The sequence below is a fragment of the Cebus imitator genome, unplaced genomic scaffold, assembly GCF_001604975.1.
Source record: "Cebus imitator isolate Cc_AM_T3 unplaced genomic scaffold, Cebus_imitator-1.0 Scaffold27, whole genome shotgun sequence".
NCBI lineage: Eukaryota > Metazoa > Chordata > Mammalia > Primates > Cebidae > Cebus > Cebus imitator.
Genome location: NW_016107342.1, coordinates 7,901,424 through 7,913,154, shown reverse-complemented (window position 1 = coordinate 7,913,154; position 11,731 = coordinate 7,901,424).

The window sequence follows — 11,731 nt, the reverse complement described above, 5'->3', positions numbered from 1 at the left end:
CATGTGTGTTCCTATGCAACAATTTTGCATGTTCTTCACATGTACCCCAAAACCTAAAATACAATAAAATAAATAAATGGGAAAAAAAAATACTTGAGGTGAAAAATACTCAATTATCCTGGTTTGATTATCAGACATTGTATGTTTGTACTGAAATATCACATGTACTCCATAAATATGTACAACTATTATGTATCCATAATAATTTTAAACTTTTAAAAATTTAAATTAAAAAAGAATTTTGACCAAAAGTGCATTTGGAATCCCAGAAAGGAAGGAAAGGAGAAAGAGGATAAAACAAAAACATTAGTTAATGAGACAATAACAAATTTTCCAAAAGTGATCAAGGCAAATAAGTCACAAATTCAAGCAGCTCAGAACCTACCAAGCACACTGGCAATCGCACCTAGGTACAATATAGTCAGACTGTGAAAAACCAAAGGCAGAAAATCTTTAAAGCAGTCTGGTTGAGGGGCATGTGGGGAAAGACATTACTTTCAAAGGAGCAACAATTAGACAGATTACTTTTCAATAAGAACAACCAGATATAAACAGAGAAAGACAAATTTAAAGAGCTGGAAAAAATTAACTGATAACCTAGAATTCTATGTCAGAAGTAAAGGCAAATAAATGCAGAATGTAAATCATTTTAATGAATGCCAATGCACTGTAGGAAAATACAAGGAATAAAAAGTAACTGGATGCAGACTTTTTAAATATTTAGAAAAATGTGATGGTAGAAAAAAAGTTGTGAGTTCAATATATGTCAGGCAAGCTTTGTTCTTCTATATGATAGCAGATTGAAACCTTAGTATGGACCAGACTTCTCAGAAAGAGGTATCTTGAGGGGGAAAAAAAAAAAAAAAAAAAAGGAGCTATTTGAGAAACAATATGTCAATGAATAATCAAAAATCCTACACTCTTGTCCTGGAATTGGTGTGTATGTATCATTTTTAGATGTCTCAATCTACATTAAAATTGATTTTTTTACACTCTGCACACAAAAACATACTCTATTCCCCAAATATAAGGTATAATTAGGTCCAAAACCCAAACAATATACAAGCATAGAAACAAACCTTCAAGCTAATTTTCTATTGGAATTATGAATGCTTAATCTGTAGATTTTAACCATTATCTGTTATTGTGACTCTCTCATTGCTTTATTTTTAACTTCTGAATTATTGTAGGCAAGGTTTTATAAGTATTTTTATTAACAAATTACTAAGTATTTGTGTGCATTAGGGGTAAGAGGGTCACTAAATTGGGGACCTTCCGGTTATTAGGTACCTAATATCTGCCAGAAAGTGTGCTGAGCACTTTACCAAAATCCTATCATTTTATTATTACATTAATCCTATCAAGTATTATGATCTTTAAAAGAAAGGACTTGAAACAGAGTAAATTTATCAGGATTTGCACAGCTAGAAAAGGACGAGCTCAACAAAAATCGCACAAAAATATTAACATTATTTCTGATTCTTGGAAATATTTAAGAAGAAAATCATGTGTTTGCTATATTTACTAATTGATGCATGATTCTTCAGATATGGTAGGCATTTGAATGCAATGCTCTTGAGAGAAGAGATTAAATCTTCTAGAATAGAGAGATCTAATAAAACTTTCTGTGATTGTAATGGCTAGTATAGTAGCCATTAGCCACATGTGGCTACTAAGCACTTGAAATGTGGCCTGTGTGACTGAGGAAATGAATTTTTAAATATTCATTTAGATTTAATTAATTTTAACTTAAATAGGCACATACAGCTAACAGAAAGATACAAAGAGACCTTGAACTTTTAGAAAACAAAATAGATCAAATATTTTCTATACATGAGATAGTGTAAATTCTGTTCTAAACCAACCTATTTGAAATAAGTCTCAGAGTTTGAGACAGCTACACCATAAAAGTTATTTCTACTAGTATTTAAAGAAGTAAGTTTTAAAAGATGACCTCCCATAATCAAGTACTAAAAAGAAACAAAGTGACACCATCAATGTGAAAAACATACATAGTGCATTGAAAATATTGTTTGTTTCCCAAATTACTGAGACAGAGATTCAACAGGGAACTAATGATGAAGAACTGTCAAAAGATGGCCTCTGCCACAACATTCAGAGACAGAAAGCACTCTATAAAGATGTCCTACCTACAAGAACATGGATCTTTATTTTCATGCTCCTGCTAAGCCTGTTGACTTCTCCCCAGTCTAGTGAAACATTATCAAGAGTTAGAAGGTCTGTGTTATAGGTCCACCTCTGACCAAATCCATGACCCAATAAAGTCATATAACTTCTCTGCACCTTGGTTTATTATAGAAAGAAAGAGATTGGATAAACGATGTCAAAAGTTGCTTCCAGCCCTGATACAATTGGTCCCCAGTGAATGCTTTCCTAGTCCTTTTAAGACTTATGCCTAAATCAGATTCTACAAACCAAACTGTGATATTGTACAATATACAAGCATAAATTTGGTCTGGGCTGGTATATAAAAGCCATTTTTGTGTAAAACTTGAAAACCTCTTGAGATGTGTTTTGAGAGCAGGTTTTCACCACGTATGTATTGTCAAACTTCTGGGTCATTTTTCGAATCCCTATTTGGCATAGAGTGGGTGTGGAGGTAACGTACTACATGTATGTGATTAGTTTCCAGTTCACACTGCTAAAAAATGAGATGTTTCAGGGTCAGGGCAGTTTCAACTGATAAGAACCCTGAGCTTAAACAGTGAACTCTCAATGGTTTATATACTCCCTTTCATTCCAAAACTCATTAAGTTGTTAAGCATATTGTAAAAGTTCATTGAATAGTTACTCTTCCCATACAAGTTTAAGATCAGTAAAGACTAAACTCCCCCCACTCCACCCCTGCACCCACATAAAAATTAAACCATTTGCAACTATTTGGGGCCAATGTGAAGCAATTCTTGTCCTTGATGTTGCTAACCATTCTTTGGACAGGCTCACATATTAATGTCTCTCATACAATGGAACAGGAAATTTGAGGTCATGATTTCCTTATGACTATGAAATCTAAAATTCCAGACTTTGACCCAAAGTGCTAATTAGCAAATATCAAAGAAACCATGTCTGAATTGGTCCAAACACATGTGTCTGGGAGAGATACTCAAGGGTCTTGCATATGAAGCACTAAGAAAATTTACAATGGACCTGTCCTCTAGTTGCTTTGTTTGGGAACAGAATAAGCTTGGAAATAATTACAGTGACAAAGTCAGCTTCCCTGGACCTGATCCCTGGCATTGCCAGGAAACTTAATGCTGTTTAAAATGCTGCCAAGAACTGTTGGCCAGACCCTACACAGTAAAAAAAAAAAAAAAAAAAAAAAAAAATGTTCCTCTATAGTCATGTAAATCCCTGTTGCCTCAAACCCCACAATGGCCAACAATTATTTTACAACTGACAAGATTTTCAGCACAGTGTGTTGGAAAGGACCTATCATTTTCAGAGATCTTGGTCTCTTTATAAGTACTTGGGAGTACTGCCAGACAACAGATTTGAGTCATTATTGCTGGACCGTTAGATGGAAATGTAAAGATATATTTATCCACTATTCTGCATTATACAGTCATGGCTACTCAGGGATGGGCAGTACAAATGGGTTTATCTTTTCACGCTATTAATTATAAATTGGGAAAACCAGAAAATGGATCAATTAAAACCAAGTTAGTCCAGCTAAAGCAAGTGCTTGGCAATTTGCTTAAAAAAATTGTGGCAGATATGAAAATGTCAATAAACCCAAATATAAAGAAGCTAAATAATGAAAGATTATTTTATTATTCAATGTCCTTTCTAATGTTTAAATATTAATAAAAGATATTTAATATTTCCACTCTTGGTTCAATGTTTTTCTTCTGTTAAAACCACAAGGTGCCAAATATTTTCTCTTCGTGGTTTTGTTAACAACTAAAGGCTAATCTCTGGCAAGATTGTTTTCCGATTGGTTTCACAACAGGGTAACTTTGCTGTTTCTTCTGCATTTGAATTTGTCATCACTTTAAGTTACAGTCTCTCTGTGGATTCCATGACTACCAGTCACATGTATTATGATATAATTCCTCTGTTTCATAAATTCATTTCTTTATATTTTTTTAAAGACCACAATTAGGTTTTTTCCCCTTCTTGAATATGCAGACAATGATCCGAGATGGAATTTCTAGAAAGATCAGCAAGTAGTTCAAGATGCTGCTGACTATAGCATTATAAATAATTTATAGCACATGAAATGTTTAATAACGTCTCCTAACAAAAATGCAAAATGAACTTTGAATAGTAATAAACCATGCTCTATTCTAAAATAAAACATAAGCATTAAGGTGGGCATTTGTTAAAGATATCACTTCATGGTATGTTTACTAACCTCAAAAATGGGAAGTTACACACCTACATCAGAGGCAGAAAATTATCTGGTAATAATAGACTATTTGATATTCAAAAAAAAAATGTATTAACTAGACCTGTATCCTCCTTTCCTTTTTTTTCAAAAGCATTTCTCATCTCTAAAACAATGGCTGATAACTTCAATATGCCCATACATCCTGTCTGTCTCCAGTCTCCTTTTTATCCAGATAGGATGATTAGATAAAAAAAAAATTAAACACATTTACTCTTTACCTAAGAAGTGACTAATTGCCACCACAAATAAAGTTCAGTTTGAATGAGTGCATAAATTTAATAAAATATGTATTCAAAAGGAAGAGAATGATCAAGATGCATCCTACGCTAAAGCTCAGAACTTTACTATTTGCTTCTCTCATACATTTATATAAATCTGTCCCTCTCCCATGTGAAGAAAATTTAATTTTGTCAAGCAAAATTTATTTTGAAAAATTTAAAGTTTGCCATCCTTCAGATTCATTTCCTGAGATAACCCGACTAAAGTTCCATTAGTGTCAAGGAAAATCTTGTACCTGATGCCAACAGCCTTTGATTCCAAAGGCACTCAGCAATTATTTCAATTTGTATTAAACTTCTGTTATAGGATGAGGTAAAAAGAGAGATAGTATTTATTTGAAGATTCATTCATTTTTTTTGCTATTCACACACAGTTATTCTGCAGTTTTTCCATACTGACTTCAAGTTATGCTAAGGACTCAGTTTTGCATAGAATTTGCTTGTATTTTTCTTATGGCTGAGGAAGGAGATTTTTGTAGACTTTAGCTAAGCCACCACCGTGGTCCTAAACTACATGGATGGCCAGTAAATGTGTATATCTTGAATATGATGACTCAGTAGTGTAAAGAAGTCAATCTTTCTAAGTTAATTTCTAAATTGATCATGGTCCCAATCAAATTTCTGAGGTATTCATTTGTGGACTTATTTGTTTGGGGTATGGATTTTTAAAGTGCAGACTGTATCTAAAAATTTATTTTAAAGATCATTCACTAATGTATTTTTCAAGGAAAATAAATTAGTCAAGCTGTCTATGAAAATGTATATGGATGAGGGATAATAATGATGAAGATAATATATATCATATATTGCTACATGGATGTGATCAATATCATATTGAAAATCAGCTAGTAAAAAGAATTTATTTAATAAAGGATGCTAACAAAACTGCCAGGTGATATGTACAGGAAGAAAATTGTATCCCTATCTTACCCTATCTGGAAACATCATTTCAAGAAAATCAAATTTCCAAATATAAAGCTTAAACAAATGAATAAAAGTACTATAAAAAAAAAAGATTGCTCTTTATATAATATTAGAATGGAGAAGGCCTTGCTACACATACCATAAAATTTGAAAGACATAAAATATACATTGGTAAAACTACATATAAATTTGAAAATTCTTTATATCATAAAGTCAAAACACAAAAAGGAAGAAATATTTGAAAACATCTGGCAATGGGCTATTTTCTAAATATAGAAAGGTTTCTCACAAATTGTTGAAAAGATCCACAAGCCATAGGAATATTTACACAAGATATAAATGGCTCAGAAGAAAAACAAAATATTTACAAACTAACATAGTTAAAGATGTTCAACTCAACTCAAAATTAAACCTAAGACAAAGTTTGACACGTATGGGATTGGCATTCTATAGGTTCCTTAACTCATCCATTTTCACCCTCTTTTCACTTTCTGGGTGAACTCAACCACACCTCAGACACCAATTATCACCTGTGTGCCAGCCAAATGTTTATCACAGACTCTCTTCTGAGCTCCAGGCCCCTCTTTTTCTCCTCCCCAAAGCAATCTTTAGTTTGTCATGGAAGCAATTTAACAGGATAGGAATAGCATTTTAAAAATAAAATATTACTAAGTGAACGAAGGTAATCTGTGGAAGACTGCACACGATGTGGTTCCAGCTATATGCCTTTAGGAAAAGGTGAAACTATGGAGACAGTAAAAAGATCCGTGGTTGCCAGGGGTTTAGAGAGAAGGAGGAATAAATAGTACACAAGGGATTTTAGGCCAGTGAAACCATTCTGCATAATACTATAGAAGTGGATATACGTAATTATTCATTTTTTAAAAAACCTATAGAATGTATATCATTTAGAGTGACCCTCAATGTATATTACAAACTTTGGTTAAAAAAATATATAATAGGAGCTGGGGGCATGGTGGCTTATACTTACAGCCCCAGTTTCTCAGGAGACTGAGGTAAAAGGATCACTTGAACCCAGAAGTTCAAGACTGCAGTGAGCTATGCCACTGCACTCCAATCTGGGCAACAGAGAAAGACCCTGTCTTAAAAAAAAAAAAAAAAAAAAAAACCACTGTGCATCATGGGCTGAATTGAGTTCCCACAAAATTTACATATTGCATTCTTAACCCCCAGTACCTCAGAATGCAATTATATTTGAAGATAGGGTCTTTAAGGAGGTAATTAAGAGAAAATAAGTCATATGGGTAGGTTGTAATCCAATATGGCTAGTGTTCTTGTAAGAAGAGGAAACTAGGAATACAGACATACACTAGGAAAATCATAAGATACAAGGAAAAAAGGACTATAAGACAAGGAGAATGGCCTGGAACAGATCCTTCCCTCATGGCCGCAGAAGACACCAATCCTGCCAACATTTCGATCTTGGACTTCCATCTCCATAACTGTGAGAAAATAAATTTCCTTTGTTTAAGCCACCAGGTATACTGTGTTTGTTATAGCAGATTTAACAAACTAATACAATAGTGTAACATGGCATGGCATAACATAGGATAGTTAGAGTACATCACATGTAGTGGAAGTCAATATTGTTTAGTAAAACATTAGTTTCTGATGTAGGCTGTATATATGGAGTCATGTATGTCTATTTCTTAAGATAGGTCATAATTAGAAAAGTTCAGAAAACACTGATGTAAATGATCTGTTTTTTATCCTTCTCCATGACCAATACCTTTGTTCAGGACTTCATCATTTCTTACTGAAATTACCTTTAAAAATTTATTTCATATTCTGTGTGTTTATCCCTGTATTCAACAAATACATATTGAGGAATTACTGTGTGCCAGACACTATTTAACATATCTCCAGGACCTTGAACACACAGGCATCATCCGTGCTCTCATTCAGTCACAGTCTAATATCTCCACTGAAGTTATTGTTTTCTCTCTATATATCCATTCTCCACATCCCCGAGAGCAGTCCTCCTAGAATATATATTTGATCACTCTACTCTGCTCAAAACCCATTAGTGGTTTTCCTATGAGTTTTGAGAAAAGCACAAACTCTGAGCTCATAAGAGCTTTCATGATCATGAGAGATACATGCTTGTATCTCTCAAATTTAACAGCTCTCCCCTATACACTATGTTCTAGATATAATAAATGATGTACATTACACCTCCCCACATATCACGTGCCCTCTCAGACCTTTGTGCTTTTATGTAAGCTTCAGCTTCTATCCTCCTATCTGCCTTTCACTTTGATAACTCCTAATTAAACCTCAAACCACAGCTCAGCTGCAACTTACTATCCCCCAACCCCTCCTTTCTGTTAACACTTCTACCTCTTCATCTTCACAAAACCTAGTCTAAATTAGCAACCTTACCAAATCAAGCTAATTGTTTACTTTTTTGCCTATGTCTTTCATTAGTTTCATGAGTCAATGCAAATAATCATTTTATTGCTTTTCTAGCATTTTCCACATTATTACATTTTCTAGTACAAAAATGAATAGATGAAGAGAGGATGGATGGAGGGATGGATGTACAGCTATTTACATAGGAATCCTTTCAGTCATTAATAATTCATCAAAATGTTTTAAGAAATAAGCATAATAATAAAAACACGCTGTGTTATGGCAAACAGAGAAGTGACAAAAATTATAGAAAAGTATAAATTGCTATAAGTGAAATAAGAGATTTTACAATGCTATATTACCTACCCTGCATTTTGTGAAATATTTTACTTAAAAATTTCTATTAATGATAATTGAAATGAATGTAAATATTTTAATGATTTCTGGGAGTGAATCACCCCTTGGTCTCTAGATACCAAATAATATAGATGTGGAATTTTCGGGGAAACTTTTTGCTAAAGTACCTTGCCTGTCGTGTCTCAATTATAACATGAATAATGGAGAAGAAATCAGAAAAAAGTTACTTCCAACCTGGTAAAATATCACACATATATCATATGTTGTAAATGTAAGCTTAGCAATAAAATGTAATCCACCTATTCAGGATTTTGATTATTAGCCCTGTTTCTGTTTATCTATCTGCAGTTATCTAAAGACTATATCCAGAAGATGATTAAAATGGAAGGAAGACTCCAAGTGCTAGTGTCAAATTTTGCTTAGGTGGCAGTCTCTTCTGATAAATCTATGCCTTCCAGATACCCACCTTTTATACCAGTGCTCATCTTACATTATCAAGCAGTGCTAAGGAGAAAAGAAAGAAAGGTGGAAAAGGAAAGGAAAGTAAAAAGAAAGGAGTAAAAATGGTGGTTGTCCTAGTTCAGCTGCCCCTTTTCTGAAACCTGAACCAGTTTGTACAGTTTTGCAAAATTTATTCTTCTTTGAAAAAAAGTCAAAATGATCTTAGCCCTATTTTCAGAATAGAACATGTGATCATACTTGCATATATCAATTTAAGCACCTATTAGATGTAACAGACTTTGTTTGAGGTTTCATACATATAGTAGCACAATCCACACCATCTTTTATCACTTCCCACAACCCATGAATTTTTAGGGATAGTTGCTGCATAAAACATTTCACTGTCTACCTCTCTCAGGATTTGGGGAAGTATTTAAATGTAGGCCTTGACACAGAATTATGGAAAGATATCTGGCCATGAATGAGGTCTATTGATATGGTCCATACGGACCAGCTTTCCAGAACGAGGCCAGAGTGAAGAAGGATAGAAAGTGGAGATGGGGGAGCAAACAAAAATATCTTCCGACACAACATGCCAGTAACAAAGATATTGTATAATATGTAAGAAATAGCAGTGTGAAGATTGCAATAGACACTGAGAATCCACGGGAGACCTGAGCATGCCAAACATTCATCCTACTGAAAAACACTGACATTACCCAATGCATGCATGGGTATACTTGCTTTTATATTCTTCCATCCAGCCCTTCCTAGGCCTTCAATATAGAGTCCTGTTGAGCCAAAATTATCTTAAAGTCCAACCTTTCATTACTGACTATATTTAGGAGCACATCAGTCTGTGATCTCTTAGCATCCTACTTCCCATGGATAGGGCTTGGGAATAGCTACTGCAGATGGAGTCTCTTCCCTTACATTATTTCCAAACAGAAGCAAAAGTGCCATAGGAACCCACTCTGTTCCCTCTAAGGGAAGAAGGTGGCTTTGCTAACAATACCATGTTATTCTTTGCTTTATTCTGTTTTCTTCCTTTTGTAAAATCAATTACTTCCCATCCCACTGGGTCCTCCACAGCTATCTCACTATAGCAATCCCACTATTACAGTGTCATTTGTTATATAATACCTCTAATCCTCAAAGCAGTCGTCCAAGGTAAGTGTTATTATCCTCCATTTTGCTAATGAGGAAATTGAGATTTGGAGAAGTTAACTCCTTCGAGAGTAGACTCTTTCAGGGGTCAAGATACGTAGGCCCCTAGCATTTCTTGAGATTCCTGGTATATTTTTTAAAATCCAAAATTGTATTAGAGTTAGAAAAATTGTGTGATAAAGAAAAATTGTGTGAAAATCATGTGATAATCAAAATCCATAGAAGATATGACACCAGGAGGGAATCTAATGTAAACTACAGACTTTGGGTGATAATGAAGTGTCAGCACTGGCTCATTGGTTGTAACAAATGTACCACTCTGGTGTGGGATGTTGATAATGGGGGAGGCTGTATGTGGAGGGAGTGGGCATATGGGAACTCTCTGTACTTTCTGCTCAGCTTTGCTGTGAACATAAAACTGCTTGAAGAAAAAACGTCTATATTTTTAAAAAGAGAGAGAAAGAGAGCTAGCGAAAGCATGAGAGATAGCAAGATTTACAGGTCCTGACATAAAGGGGTGGCTGAGACACACACAAAAACGTGATACTGTAATGTCTATATTTAATAAATTAGTCCTCTTATGCAATAAAACAATATAGTACAGTTATGATTGCTAAAAAGTAATTTTAGGAATTATAAAGTTATCCATTCATAATGTACTACAGATAGTGAAATCTAGGCTGTACAACAAGAAGCTGTATTTGTTGTATTTCTACAGGCCAGTAGGGTGGTTCTGCTAATCTCAGCAGGACTAGGTTGGGCAGTTCCAAGCTGCAGTTGGATCTGGAGCTGCTCCAGGTATCTCTTACTCTCTGTGGACTCATGGACTAGCTGGGGCATGTTCTTTTCATGGTGACGGCAGAGGCCCAGAACACCTGCAGACACACACAACACTCTTCAGGCCTCAGGCGAATCCTGGCAACCTTCTCACTTCTGTCCACATTCCATTAGCCAAAACAGATACATGGTCAGATCCAAAGTCAGGGGACAGGAAAGTTCACTCACTTTAACAGAAAGAACTGAAGAGTTACTATGAGAAGCAGAGATACAGGAAGGAAGGAAGTAGTGAGTCTATTTTATTCAATCTGCCGCAAATGCATGCTGCTTCTTTCAATCTACTAGTATTTCTGTGACAATATGTATAGAGTAATTTAGAGATAAAGGTAACAACAGAAGTCTAAGTCAGAGGCAGGTGGCAATCTTTGTTGGTGTCCTACCATAACCCCACTCCATTCCCCTTTGATCAAAGACTTGAGGGCTTTCTTTGGGTGCAGGAGTGAGCAGGGTGGGTCAGACATATCAGAAAGTTAACACCACTACATAGAGTTTTGGCAGGTACAACACTGAGATGTGTTTCACAAAAGTTTCCCAGAAGCTTTCCATAGGATTAAGCACCCATTGCCCACCACGATAACATGTTCTTCAAAGCACACCATATGGGCTTTCTTCCCTCACCCATCTTAGTTCTCCAACTCCCATAGCTAGACTTCCCAGGATCATGACAACACAAGTGAAATCTTTGCCCCCAAATCCTTCAAGGAGTTTCTGGATGATAAGATCCCAACCCAGGCTCAGAAGCTTTAGTACTTTTGGGCTTCCTCTGCCTCACTGAGCATATCCACGGAAGAAACAGGTCAACCAATCTCTTGCAAATCCTATTCTGTGGAACAACTCCAAGTGCAACTCAAGAGCTGAGATGTGCTCCATAAATGATTGACTGAGTCTGACCGCGGCGACCAACTCTTCTTGTTTATCTGAGACTCAAAGAATTTCTGGAACA